Source organism: Rissa tridactyla, chromosome 2, assembly GCF_028500815.1.
Source record: "Rissa tridactyla isolate bRisTri1 chromosome 2, bRisTri1.patW.cur.20221130, whole genome shotgun sequence".
NCBI lineage: Eukaryota > Metazoa > Chordata > Aves > Charadriiformes > Laridae > Rissa > Rissa tridactyla.
In genome coordinates this window covers 80,301,517-80,316,810 of record NC_071467.1, presented here as the reverse complement: position 1 = coordinate 80,316,810, position 15,294 = coordinate 80,301,517, and the positions used below count along the sequence as shown (strand labels likewise).

The 15,294-nt window shown below is 36.4% G+C and overlaps 1 long non-coding RNA gene across 3 annotated transcripts in view; it reads left to right on the top strand.

The window, feature by feature from the left end:
* Nucleotides 1-15,094, top strand: part of LOC128906231 (uncharacterized) — a 128,472-nt gene extending 113,378 nt beyond the window's left edge. For 2 of the 3 annotated variants that reach the window (XR_008465099.1, XR_008465098.1), the window contains exons 2-3: nt 7,881-8,015; nt 15,022-15,094. This is a non-coding gene — a long non-coding RNA (uncharacterized LOC128906231). The remainder of the gene's footprint in view (nt 1-7,880; nt 8,016-15,021) is intronic. The other variant, XR_008465100.1, reaches the window with a different exon arrangement.
* Nucleotides 15,095-15,294: the final 200 nt, after the last annotated feature.

Here is a 15,294-nt window from a genome sequence, read left to right as displayed (position 1 = left end):
GCAGGGACACCTCCCACTAGACCAGGCTGCTCAAAGCCCCATCCAGCCTGGCCTTGAACACTTCCAGGGATGGGGCATCCACAGCTTCCCTGGGCAACCTGTTCAAGTTCCTCACCACCCTCACAGTAAAGAATTTCTTCCTAATATCTAATCTAAATCTACCTGCCTTCAGTTTGAAACCATTACCCCGTGTTCTGTCATTACACTTTGTGATAAATAGTCCCTCCCCATCCTTCCTGTACGCCCCCTTTAGGTACTGCAAGGCTGCTATAAGGTCTCCTTGGACCCTTCTCTTCTCCAGGCTGAACAGCCCCAACTGTCTCAGCCTGTCTTCATAGCAGAGGTGCTCCAGCCCTCTGATCATCTTCATGGCCCTCTGCTGGACCCGTTCCAACAGGTCCATGTCCTTCTTGTGCTGAGGACTCCAGAGCTGGACGCAGTACTCCAGGTGGGGTCTCACCAGAGTGGAGTAGAGGGGCAATATATATGAGATATTTGAGGAAGCTTGTGGGATTATGAGAAATTTATCATGGGATGTTACAGAGGCAACGTGGGAATTTATTCTGTAATACAAAATTTATTCTGTAATTTTTAAGGGAGGAGAGGAGGAGCCAAAGGCAGGGAAAAGGCAGGTGGATGGGAGGAGGAAGAAGCATGGGAAAATGGAAATGAGGAGGACAAAAGGAAACAGTCCTATTTTAGCTTGCTTGCTGGTTGCTAGGTTTGTCTGTCTGAGCTCCATGCTTGATCACTCTAATCTGTCCTTAAACTCTAGTCCTAATTTCTTCCTGTGTGATCTTGCAGTCTGTGTGGAGGTGCCTCACTAACACACTTCAAGCTGGACTAGTTGACAAATGAGAGGAGACCAGAACCTTGAAAGACCCAAGGTTAGACCTGATTAGACCTGAGTCCAAGGCAATAAGGGGCCATGGGTTTGGGCACAGATTCTGGGTCAGCCTATGTGTCTGTTCTCGGGATATGCAAATACAGGAGTGACTGCAAATGAAGAGTGAAGATGTGTGAGTGTCCAGTAATAAACTGATCAGCTGAAGAGGGAGAACAGGACGGGACTGTGATGTTCATGTTTCTGTAAATGCTGTTGATACCTCCATGGTGGGCATCAAAGGCACTGCTCACTTTGTGGATGGATGTCTGCATTTTGCTTGTGCATGTTGGGAATGCATGCTCAGCCTCACTGCTGGATGAACCTAAAAAGGCGATAGCAAACAGACTGGGGAAGAAAATAGCCTTGGCCTTGAAGTCCACCATACCCAGGTTCCCTTAGCAGGAAGAAAGCCACATTCCTACACTAGAAAGATAAGCAAAAGAATCTAAAGAAAAAGTCGCTACTGGTATGAGTTAGGGCACAGATTGCCTTCTGACTTTACTTCTAATTAATGATTAATCTTGTATGTTAGAAAAGCCTCTAATCAGGGGAGAGACGTTATTGTCACTTGATACTTCACAGCCCTCTTTTCCATTTGGTTTCTAGCTGTGACTGATCACTACCCATTTCCCAAACCTCCATTTGTCTTTAACATACCTGCAGCTTCAAAGGGGATAAGAACTCTTCCTGGGTCCAAAAACCACTTCAGTTCTGATGGATTAGCATTGGTAACTCATCAGGGAGGAATCAAATGCCTTTGTAAGTAAAGCAAACTCGCTAATACTGCAGTTACAGCAGGCTGGACTTGAAAATTGGCTGCCCTCACAACTGCAGATATAAAAATAGAACAGAATACACACCACTACCCCCACCCCCCAGTAATATCAACTAAAGATAAAAAAATACTTTAATATGTAATTTATCTATCCCATCTCTGCTTGTCTTCTCTTGCTTAGTGTAGGCACATTCAAGGAATTAAAAAGTTTTGCTGTTAATCAGTAAAGGCTTCCAGATGATCAACTGGCATTTCGTGAGCCTCGCAAACTTTTGTTGTCATTTTTTTTTCCTTCTAAAGAACAGCTAATTAGTACATTTTCTTGTGCTTTTAGTGATATGACAGTGGAGATTCCAAATTTTCTCATTTGTACTGCTAAAATACATTCTGAGGTATGACACACATTTTTTCATTCTGTGTTTACTAGTAGTTTCTCTTGCCATGAACCATCACCATGCTCATGTTAAGTACTAAGACTCTCTTCTCTTGGTCACTCTTATGTATTCAAGCTTCATGTTGTTCTCAGAGCAGTGCGCTTTCTTTCTGTTATCAGAGGTGGGGGAGAAAAGCATCTTCTAGATGAATTGACTAGCACACCTGGGGAAAAACAAAAATAAATCACTTGAACTATCAAGGATTTCTGTGCCTCCTGACCCCTAAGTAAGTAAAGCTCCTTAGCAGCCTTTCTGTGTCAAGAATCAAGGTCATCTTCCTCTGCAAATTGAAGAGCTGTAACTTTCTGTTGCTAAGTGATCCATGTCAATTACATTTTGCTCGAGTACATCATTTCTCTTAATTTAATTGCAGGATACTGTGGCTTTTATGGTTTGAAATCTAGCTTTCGACTGGGCAAACAAGTCTAACTTACTTGCAGTCAATATTGTCTTTGTAAGTAACAACTGTCTAACTTGCTTTATTTGACAGTTTTCTCCATTATTTCCCTTTCATTAACTATTCTACTGGGATAAAACTTATGTTAAATGGACAAGAGTTGTCTCATATGCGCGGACCTGAGTGACAGTATGGTCTTCTGCTTTTTGTGAAATGGTTTGAGAACTAATTTTACTTGTGCTACTGACAGTATAATTTGAATAATCTAAAAGCATTATGGTCTCAGTTTCTGTGCTAAAGAACTGCCATGACTACATTCTGCCTATTGACTAACACTTTATATTTGTACTGTAGCAGCCCTTCTCTAGAACCCAGTCAAATGTTTAGAAAAATATAAACAGCTGAAAATGATAACAGGAAAATTCATTTCCCTCATTGGGGAATTGTATCTTGCAACTGTGAAGTAGAACTGTAGGGTGCTCTGACCCAATTGATTCATATATACCTAAATCACAGGTTAGGAAATGTAACGTGTGAGTGATGAATGTTTTGTGCAATTTTGAAAGTAGAAATCCTGCTTAGCGTGTGTTGATTTTATTAGTCTGAAGTGCAAAGATTTAGATACAATATTGTTTTTTTCAGTGATCATTTCACTAATGATTTCTGTAAAAAAGTTTTTATTCTATTTTTTTTTACTTTTAAATATTATGTAGCACATAGCAAAGTCTTAGTATAAATCCCAAGTTAGGCAATACAAATACCATAATGTTGTTTGTTTTTTTAATATTTTTTTATATGTAGGAATACAGAATACATTACATAAAACATTTAAAGCTAGGTTGTTTGGTTTGGGGTTTTTTTGCTTTATTTATTTATAAATGCCTAGGTGTAGTTCTGGTCATCAGTCTATTGGATTCTGAAAGCGACCCATCTTGCAGAAATGTCAGGTGTTGTATAAATAACAGAATTATTTGCCTTTCTTGAAAACTAGAGTAATTGCTTTCTTCTCTCTCTGATCATGTTTTCTGGGCAAGACAACCTTGTAGACTGCTAATACTTGTCTAGTCATACTCAAGAAAAGCTCTTTGAAGAAAAGGGCAGATTATGTATCAACATCTTTGAATGTTGCTCTTTCATCTTACAATTTCTTCAGTTGTTTCCTTAAAAATTTTTGCTTTTAGGTTTTTTAACCATCATTTTTCCCTATTAGTCTGACTCTCTCATACTTCTTAGGGTTAATGTTGTTCCTTTTCTCCTTTAGGGAATCAAACACTGGAAAGATGTATACCTGTGTTATCTAGAAATTAATGCCATTATTCTACATACCATCAATATTGAGCGTACAGTACCAACAGTGTTAGTGCAATGTGATGCTCCTGGATAAAAGCACAGTATAGAAAGGGTAAAAAAGATTCTTCTTGTCTTTCCCTCACTCTTCTCTTGAGGATAAAACAAGCAAAGTAGAGGGATGGGAGTTTTTTAAACAATAAAGCATCCAAATCAAACTTCTGAAGCCCAACAGAATGAAGGAAAAGGTTTCATGTCGTGATTGCAGAAAAGTAAGTAAGTCGTATAGATGAGACCTGCATGACAACAGGAAATTCAGAGTATGTGGCTGAGGTTAAAAAAAGAGCAATTTGAGAAAGAAGGATAAAGATAAAACAAAATTTCATTATTAAAAAAACCACAATATCAACATGATATTAAAAATATGTATTGTAAACTGCACTTTGTTTGAATAAATGAGGCTGCTCTGATTTTCCTTCAGGCAAATTTTTCCTCTAAGGCAATCATCTTCAGAAACATCTAGTAGGAATACTTTTCTATAGCCATCCAGGTTCTTGGTATAAAGTAGCGTAGCTCAGTGCTCAAGAGACAGGTACATGTATTGGTGTCCAAAGTTAAGCAAAAACTAGATACCACAAAATGCTGTACAAAATCCAGTTTCTTCATGCAAGGAAAGTATTAATGCATCCTTTGCAAATGTCTGCTCTTATGAATGAATGCAAATATTGTAAAGACAGTCGAGATTTGTTATTGCATTTCATATGACAATAGTTAAAAAGAGGAGGAGTGCCCAAGACACATCTGAATTTAGTCTTTCTCAACAAAGTGACTAATTTTTTGTGCTATGATATGCATTATATGTGGAGTCAAAAGTGCCATGTTTTTTTATCAGAAACTGGCATTACTGTGGAAACCAAGGACTAGAAGAATGTAAATATAGTTTATAATTTTGTAAAAAGTTTGTATAAAAAATACAAACCTAAGACTTTAGAAAGACTGAAAATACACAAAATTTCAGACTTCAGAAAGTTGCAGAATCTGTATTTAAGTGCTTGTGACGAGGAAGTGGATGGAAAACCTACATTGAGGAATGAGTGTGAAGTGTCAAATTTGAGGAATGAATTCTTGTAGATGAGGAACTGTCTTCACAGGTTTTTGGAATACAGCACTATGTATCTGCTTGTGAAGATGATGAAGACTAGTGGCCTACCACAGAGGTCAGCAAAGTACTGGCACTCCAAACGGATGTGTCCCGGGAGTGCAGGTGGAGCTGTGACCCAGAATAAGCTCCAGGATATGTTTCATAGAAAGGGAGTGTACTGTTAAAGTCTTACTACCTTACCTTCTCTTACTGTTAGTGTGGTCTTAATAACACCTATTTTAAGAAGCTGTTTGCAAACACATGCCTTATTATGCTCATTTGTAGTGCTGGAAGAAGGAAAAAAGTGAAAAACGAAGGTAGTGATTTTCAGAATAAGAGGCATCATTCACAAAGCATGGTCTGACCAGCCTCTTTTCTCTCTGGCACTGCGTATTGCACAGTAATTTGGGCCTTACCATAATAAAAGCTCAAAGATAGGCAGTATTCACTAACTGTAAATCTTGTTATGCAATTATTATAATTTTATAAGGCACATGGCCAAACACATATAAATACATAATCAGTAGAAGCAAGGGCTAACTAGAATAAATACGTTTCCTTGTTTGGAATAAAAAACTTAATATTAGTTTGGTTATAGTGTAATTTCATGATGGTTGCTTTTTGAATTAGTGTGTGGATCTTTTTGAGTAAAGATGATGAGCTTAGACAACCAAAGAGATAGCCGCATAAAAAAGTAAATGTTCTCCTCAGAATGACCTCAGTTACTGAAATGTATTTATACTGCATAATACTTTGCTTGGTTAAACCTTGGCAGAGTTGGAAATTTAGTGTTACTAGGTTTCAGAAGGTGACAAGGTATCCAAGATGCATCTAACATGTAAATTTGGTGTCCAATGCAATTTGAATGGCTGTCTGCAACATTACCCTACTGCAATCCTAGCACAAATCTTTCTACTGAATACTATTTAAAATTAATAATAATGGAGTTCCTCTGTTTTGTAAGAGGCTATTGCATAGTTTTTCACTTAATAGAGAGCACCAAGTAGAGAAAAATGACAGGTGAAAGTAATGACTACAGCTCTCTATATGTTTGCTTCATTTTACTTTTTCAGCTCACGTCCTGTAAGAGAGAAAAAAGTACAGATTTTTTTCCTCCAAGATTAGATTTCAAGCAGGAAATTCATGACTTGCTAAAAAGGCTTTGGTTAGGTCACCATTGCTGTGGATTCATGTCAACATTTGATCTATCAAATTTATTTGCACAAAGGATGATGGAAGTAAACTCTGAACTTGCAAAACCATGTTATTAGGAAGTGATTATATTAATTAGACCATCAGATGTCATGTTTTTCTGTCAGGCTTCTGCTTCATTTATTATGGATAAATTAGATCAGCTTTGAGGATAATAGAAGCCTGTATAATGGGCAAGACTCCTGCTTTCTTTCTTTGCTGAAATTGAAATGTACGTATCATGTAAAGCATGGGATTTTAGAGAAAGAAAGGACCCTCATGTTATTCAAAGGGACATGTGCTGTCCGGGAGAACAGGATTTATTCCTAATTTTTCTGTTGCTAATGGTACTGTTTGGGTCAGACTTATGATAGATGAGTAAGATGCAGCTATACTGGCTGAAGCTGAATGCCTTAAAATTGTAATCGAATATGCAGCGGGTGAGCATAAGACATACTGAAAGCAAAGAAAGAACAAAATATCAAGGCATAGCTGTTCAGCCTGGCAACCAGTCATGGGAGAGACCTGTTCTGCAAACACCAGCCTAAAATACCAGTGCTTTGTTCCCTGGGTGTAAATTGTTGATGAATTTTGCTTGTCTGTACTCTGAAGGTGAACAATAAATAAACAAAGCAAACTTCCTTAACATATGTATGCATTCCAGGTATGGTAAGAAAAAGAAAAACACCCAACCCCCGTAACTCCAAAACAATTCCACCCACCTACCATTCAGTGCAATGTTTAATACCCGTTATGAATGAGGACAGTACTGCAAAATAACACCTAATTATATTCTCAATGTCGTGGTCATTCCGAGTAAAAGATGTGATAGTCTTTTTACGGGGGTGCAAGTTTTTTAAAAAAATTCTAATACTAAAGCCATTTAGGTAGGAGGCTTACTTTACCTCTGTAATTATAAATCTTATGAAATAGTTTAATATTCCTACTCAAAATTTTGTAATCATAGCCCTTGCACACTTGCTAATTGTTACCAATCAACTGGTGTCTTAAAACTGTTTACTCACGAACATCTAATGAATGCTCAGGATTATTGCCAATACCTTGCAGCTGGTAATAAAGCCTTAATAAGGCTACGTACATTTAAGAAGTGGATGCACTTGCTAAGATTTCTTTTTAAATACAGTATAAATTTTGCTGTAATAGTAGACCAAGGCTAAGTATACATAAAAATTTATTAGTTCATGCACAGATCAAGGTACCTGAAACACAGCCATTGCCCTGAGCACACATCAGGTGAATTAAATAACACATGGCACATAAAACAGGCCGGCCTAAATACTTTTTCAGCCTCTATCTTCAGCTAATTTTGGATAGCCTGGGGAAGCAGGGTGTAGGGGGGAAAGTACTGATGCATACAGAGGGGGGCAGGACTGGATTACATCTATTCTTCGAGCAAAGGTGAATGATACACCTAGTGAGAGACAGAGAAATGTCTTAATCTGCAGTTAGAATTAGTGCCAACTCACTTCCAGTGCTTCAAGAACACGTATTCATCCACAGTGGTGTTGACTGATGTTGATATCTGTCTCTTCTTTCATTTCATTTATTTTCTAAACAATCTGTAAGGGCTGTGTGGTCCTTCTCTGGTTAAGTTTGCAGATCTGCCGATTTCTTTCAAGGTGCATTTAGTTAAACAAGCTTTTTTTGACTGGAAAATGCGAGCACAGTTATTGTGAAAACTGACTGAATGCTTGACTACAAGTCCTATTATGCAATACCAAGATCCCAAATTCTGTCACTTTTTTCAGCTGATGACAACATCCTGGTGACCTAATGAAGAGGAGTTTGGTACTGTTCTTTAGGCAAATACTCTGGCCGTTTTGAAGAAGGGCAGATTATCAAACCCAGCACAGGAAGGAAGGAAATTACAAAAATCTTGGTAGGTGAGCAGATTATAGAAACTGTTTCTCCTCCTTCTAATTTTCCTAAACTCTTTTTCTGTTTTGATTTTGGATTTTTACTGGAAATAATCTATTTTATCTACAGACCGATGCTAGAATTTATTCTTGGTCATAATGTTACTCATTCTTTCTCTGTATTTAAATATTATCAATGTACACATGGTCTTCAAAATGTTTCTGAAAAGGGAGCCTTTGATTAACAGATAAAGCAGAAAATGTAAGCAATTTTTTTCCTTATATAATTATGTCTCCCCCCCAAAAAAATTATTTTAGAAAAATATTTAAAATTCAGAATTCTCCCAGTTTGGCATGGTTCATGGTATTCTTTTAATTATTCACCCACTTCAGTGAAATTTAATCTTTTTTAACGGTATTACCTTTGACCTTAATTCCGTTGAATTGTATTTTTATCACATGTATTCACTCAATTTCAGTGTTCACCCATTACTATTCACCCATTACAGAAGTATTTATTCAGCTGTATAGATTTTCTTTCTTTCTTCATACATTGAATAGGAATGGATTTCTGAAGTCCTTTTCTGAAGTACAGTCTTGCTGTTTCATGCCCATCTCTTCAACTTTTGCAGCAGTACACACAATTCTTTTCTGTTTGTAGCCATTTAAGCTTCTCTATTCAGATATCATCATGACCAATGGGTTTTGGGTTTTTTGTATTAAAACCTGCTATCTCAATTGGAAATCAAGAATTAAAATTTATGCTTTGTACACATCCCTATTTCTCCACATACAGACCTTTTCTTCAATTTATGGCTTCCTTTTATTTTAAAACCTGTCCAGTATTTTTCACTAGAAGGGTAGATCATAGGAATCATTGAAAAAAAATAAGTTTAATGGGATCTCAGCAGGTCATCTTTACCAACCCCCAGCTCAAACCAGGTCTAGCTTCAGAGTTAGGTCAATTGTTCACGGTGTCATCCAATTGAACTTTGAAAATCCTCCTAGGTAGAGGTTTCAGAGTCTCTCTTGGCAACCCCTTCCTGTGTTTAACCGACATCACTGTGAAGAATTATGTTCTATTGGAATACCTCTCATTTATTTTATGTAAAATTTATTTGCTATTCACAGTGGAGGTTAGTGGATCGCTTTATCAGCATTATCTTCTGCACATCCAGGAACTTCTCACGTTGAAGTCTTGAGAGTAAATTGCAGTGATGTCTGGGAATCAGTACAGATGTAGAGAAAGTCTTCTGAGTGAATGCATCACTTGCTGCTGCACATTGACCTACCAAAAGTTCCAAGGGTTTGCTGCAGGCAGTAATTCGAATTCATAGTGATTAATTGGGTTTCTCTTCGGAAAGACCTTTCTGACTTTGATAGAATTATACTCAAAATTGCATGAAGTTATTTTAGTCTTATCATAAACAACACCTGCAACACTTTCTGCTCTTCTTCCACTGGTGCAACTCAGACTTTATCCTGTTAAGTATCAAGGACATGCAGCTTTAAGTGATCTGACTCTTTTTTTGGAGATGCTGTGTTTCATGCACAGGATGATGTTTCTTGCTCCTGAAGAATGAGCTTGGATCACATCCACTTTGTTGTTCTCATTGGGCAGCAGCCAGAGAGAGAAAGGAGGTGCTGTCTGTCTTTCTGGTTTTGCGCATGCTGCAGACAATAAAACATCTGCCAAGATTCTGACAGTGGGCATTCTGCTCTGCAAACAGCAGTGAAACTTCAGCAGGAGAAGCATTTTTATGTAAGTGAATTTAACAACTGTGAAATTTCTGATGTGGCCCACATGAAGCCTGAGCTATTATTAGGTTAGTTTTCTTGAATGTTAATGTGCAGATATTAACATCAGTGGGCAGATGAAGATCTGATATGAATGAATTACTTCTGAATGATAGAGGGCTGCCATTTGGACATAAATCAAGATTGATCAAAGAGGCAGTAAGTTTTTCTTAGTCTTAAGGGAATCCAAAAGGGAAAAGCGCTGCATATCACCACCCACGCTCATGCTAAACAGTCTCCCAACAGAGTTGTAAAAGATGAAAACGTCAATGTAGAACAGTGTGAATAAGTTACTGAGGCAGAGACCTCACTAGGGAAGGTCTAAGTGAGGCTTCCCCTTCTATATTACCTGCAAATCTGCTACTCAAAGCTGAATTTTGCCAATTTTGCCCTTAAGTGTCTATTGGAAGTGATAGATACCGAATTCAATTGTAGTTATTCTTAAGAACATTATTTTTTTAATGTTTGATATTTTACTTTTTCCATGTATTACTACTCTTCTGGATTTGCTTGTTTAAGTAGGAAACTTGTTATCTAGATAATCTAGATATCACATTAAGTAGATAACTCAGATAAAACGCTATTTAGATGAGATGATGATTATGAAATATGCAGTTGCTATCTGCTTGACCAGAACAAAAACGTCAATTTTACTTTTTGAAACAGGACAAAGTAGTTGGTGCTGTTTTTGCCGTCTTTGTGACAAAAAAACGAGTCTACCCTAGAAGAGGTCATCGCTCTTCTTTTTGGGAGTACAGTTATTGCAATTATTTGCAGAAAAGGATTGTGGCTGAGCAAATGGTACCTCAGGCTACTATGGAAACCAATACCAATGGAGCACTGGGTCACAGAATTTTTTTTACTGTTTTTATCGACTCCCTAGTGGAGATGGCACAACAAGTTTTGAGCTAACGGAGCTTTTATTGCTAGCACTGTTTTGGGCTCATTTCTCCCTTTGTAAGTTGTTATCTCTGCCCTGCCCAATGCAGTATTCTGCTCTTTGTGAAAATTCACCTCTAGAAATCCAGAGAAACGTGTGGATCAGAATTCATCTTTGGGGCTGCAGCACTAAAACACACTAGCTCTAGAAAGTAAACTGAATACATAATTTCTTTCAGATGTCTGAAATCCTGAAAATACCACCAAGGATTAATTTAGCCCAGTGAAAGTAATTTCATAGCTAATATTTTTCTCAGTTCTATAAGTCCCTGAGATTTACTCATATATAAAGTTACTATAGAAATTGCCACTCATTTGTACGGAAGAAATGTCATTTTCTTAAATTTTTTAGAGTTATGAGAAGATTTTTTCTTACAAGAAAAAAATGAAGTTTGGTGGGAATTTGATATTAAGGTTTATGTGTTTAACTTGAGTTAAAACTTTTATATCAAGATACCCAAGTTAATTAACTGATAATACATCTCAAAAATTTTGGAAAGGTTTATATATTGTTATCTTAGAATCTTAGTATTTGATTAATATAGTGAATCCATTCAGAAGTAGGTGTTAGATTTTTCAATCTTAATCCTATAATTTAGGACTAGATACAGACACATTCAGGTGAATAAATATGAATGAACTTTTAAAGTAGATTGTTTAACCACATTTAATGTATGAATAATACTTTTTCCATGTAGAATTAAAATGACCTCAGTATACTTAAAGTTTGTGATTTGGGTTAACCTAAAATAAGGCCACTTTAATTATGAAAAAAGGTGTCTACAGAGGAAGGTCTAGTGCAGATTAATTTATCCTCTACAATAATATTTTCAGTTAATTTGAATTACTTTTTGAGTATCATAATGGAGACAACTACCCTATTATGAAAGTCTTGTGCTTATGAAATACTGTTATTGAGTGGTGGTGGTTCATTAGCTTGTTTTTTAAATTTATGAAAGAAAAAAATATTTGCATGTAAAATTAAAGGGCATAAAGATTCTTAATTCAAATCGTCGGTGTATGAATTTAAAGTAGATTAGATAAACAATTCATTCCTGAATGGATGCTCTTAAGAAGAATTAAAGAGGCCTGAATTTTGTCCATACTAAGTGACTTCAGAAGTAAATAAACCTAAAGGCCATTTTAATTCTTAGTGTAAAGTCAAACAAGATTTTAATGCAGTTTAAGTGATAATATTTTTCCATGTAGCACAAAATAGCAGTTTGAGTATTTGGTTTTCCATATTTACTTAAAAACATGATTACAACTTAAAATACAGCCTCAGTATGGCAGCATTTTACATCACAATTTGCTGGTACTATGAGCATTTATGCACTGTCAAGTAAAGTATCAGGTTTTACAAGCATATCTGTATGATGCCATACTAGCATATCCTGAAGGAAAGGAGTTGAGCTTTTTAATGGGTGAACATGAATTGCCTGTAAATATTGTCATTTATTGTTATTGCATCACTAGCACAATAAATGCATTAGCCTGAGACAAGAATCAGATTTCTTCTCTTTGAATTCAGCCATATACAATTTATGCCGCACTGCATCTTCATATGACTTTAGAAATGAATCACCAAAAATTGCTGGGAAAGCATCAGAATGAAACTGACTTCATTATTTCATAAAGCTGTTGTAAAGGAGACAGTAAGAGCTCCCTGTAGCATGGACCTGATGCTGGTAAATCCAGCAAAAGCTTCTGAAGCCTTATGCATGCCAACTGACTTAATAACGCTACCCTCATCATCAGCCGTCAAAGAGGTGACAGCTCCCAATAGACCTCTTGGCTGTAATGAACTCTTGGCTAAAGTTTCATTTTCTGAATTGGGGAGTAAATCTGTGAAGCTCGCTGCTTCCATACCTAGAAACCTTTTTATTTCTTCTCTAAATGCATTCTCCCCTCCACAGCCATTTGTTCACAAGCCAACAAAGTCTTCTGGCTCAGTTCTTCCTTTGCCTGATCCATGACTCTTTCAGTACTTGTGCTGCCAGTCAGAGTGAGTTGTGCTGCTTTTGGTCATAGCTCTACCATAACATTGGAGAAGCACAGCATGGTGACATCTGAGCTGGTGCCAAGCAAGTGGTTGTGACACTACAGCCCTGGGGGCCACTGGTACTGAATACCAGAAGGTGCGTCTTCATGCTGATGTGACTATATGGCTTCTGATTTGAGGTTTCACAGTTTGGACTTTTCCACACTACACTCAACTAAAGATGTACTCTTCATCTATCCTCTGATAAGGTTACCCTAACTTTTTTTTTTTTTTTTAAATGGACTGCCCTATCATAGTTTATTTTGTCCAGGAGAAAGGAGGGATATTACAGTATGCTACGCTAGCCAAAGGACAGTTTTGCAGGGGTTGTTTCTTCACACTTTGTTTTCTACCTAAGCTCTGCCCCCAGTGAGGTCAAACACTCTAGGAAGAACACAAAACTGATGTTGCAAAATGATTAGCTTTTCAGATGCTCTCCAGAGATTCTAAATCATGATTGGATTGAATCAGTTATCTTTTCATGAATTTGGATCACTGATTTATGAAGGTGACAAATGCTGGAGTTAAGTAATAAAATTCTGCAAAACTCTTCATAATATATGGGAAGGAAATTATATACCTTTTTATGTCCCACCCTTAGAAAGAAAAATCTTTTTTTCCCCACTTTCTGAAGTCTCTCCTTTCATCCAGACAGAAGATAAATGTGTTACTGGGTTTCCAAAAACTTAATCATTCATTACATTTATTGGACCTACATGGTAATATTAAACACAGCAACTCATAACTTAAGAAGATTATTACAGTTTCCTAGACACAGCAGGTTAATTAATTCCCTGAGGGGACTAATGAGGTTGTGCTTTTGGTATAATCATGTTAGTTTCCTGACTATGTAAAGAAGGTACTAACAATCAGACAAATGCAATAACAGATCCTCTTAGAAAGCTGTATGATTCTGTAAAGTGCTAAATTTGCTAATTATCTGGTTAATTTCATGCTGTCACTCTGTGTTCAGAAAGTAACAAAATTAGTTTACCTGGGTGAATTAGACTCCATTCATATCAGCACTGACTCCTATTCAAAAGAATCAGTTGACACTGCTTAATGACAAAGGAATTAATACTGTATTTCTGTGGAAACTTTGGATCAATCCATTTTTTTCCACGGACTAAGTTACCTGGCTTTTTCTGAAGGAGTAATCAAAGCTATAGCAGAAACCCATTAGTTCACACTGACAGGCCTAAGAAAATATATCCTGATTGGTTTTACCTTAGTTCCGGTGTCATTTTACGGAGGTAATTGAGATTTAGTAGTATTATATCAAAGTCCTCTAATATTTAAGTCTTTATACATCTATGACAATCAGACAAATTACATTTCTCTTCACAAGAACTGAATTCTGCAGAATACCAGGCCAAGATTAGGCACGCATCTAGTACTTTTCAGACTGACTAGATTTTTGTGTGACTTGAGTGCTTGATGAAGAACCGAATTTAAAGCAGCCCTTAGTATTTTAAATGCTAGATGTCTTTGAAAATCACACCACAACATATTTAATTCTACTAATTTTGAATAAGATCATAGTTTTCATTTATTCAAGTAGCATAGTATAAAGAAATAAAACATCTCACTTTAAAACAAATGTCATAGCACAACTCATTTCCTAAAGAGTCAGCCTGTACTAAATAACACACAATAAACATCAAAATGAAATATATTCCGATCAAAACTCAACTTCTGTCCTGTAGTGAACAGATGTTCACAAATTAATTTTTCTTATACGATACTTCTCAAAAGCAGGAGGATATTTTAGGATTTTAAATGAAGACAGAATTGCTGTCTAGGTTATGTTTTGTTATCCCTGTAGCCTCAGTCTCTTGCTTCTGATGGCATTTTTTAAACTACAAGCATCAGTTTTAGTACTACTGCAGATGTTGCTTCAATTTACGTGGAAACAGATGGAAATATAATATTTTAAGAAGTCCTCCAGTCTTCAGAAAGAGAGAGGTATTTTAATCTGAACAACTATAATCCTGCAGAGACATAAATTTAAATTAGAAAAAAAATCTCAAAAACTGAACTAAACTAAAATATCAAGTTTTAAGAAGCAAATTTCATAACACTCTTTTTCCTCCTTATAGGTTAAAGAACAATGAAAACAATTTGCTTTTAGGTCCCCTCACTCTGACTCATCTCTGCAAAATATATAACTTTTAATATTGCAAGGTTTTCCAATAGTGAGTAAGTATTTATAAGCATTCTGCTTATATTAAATACACCCTCATATTCTCATTCTAGAAGCACATTGGTTGCAGAATTTAACACATTTCATAGGCTTACTGTGGTTTTCCTGTTTTCTCAGAGCATAATTACAAAAGGTAAGATTTTGTTTCTTCTTTTCATTTTGTTTAGTAAAAGACTAGTTTGTTTCTAACTGGATTTATTAGTTTGAGAAGAAAGTTGTTGTACAATCTGAATTATAAATAGAAATTCATGGAAATTTCAGGGAAGATAGTGAGAAAGCCTGAAAAAAATAGTACCCTACTGTTTTAGGGAGGTGTAAAATGAAAT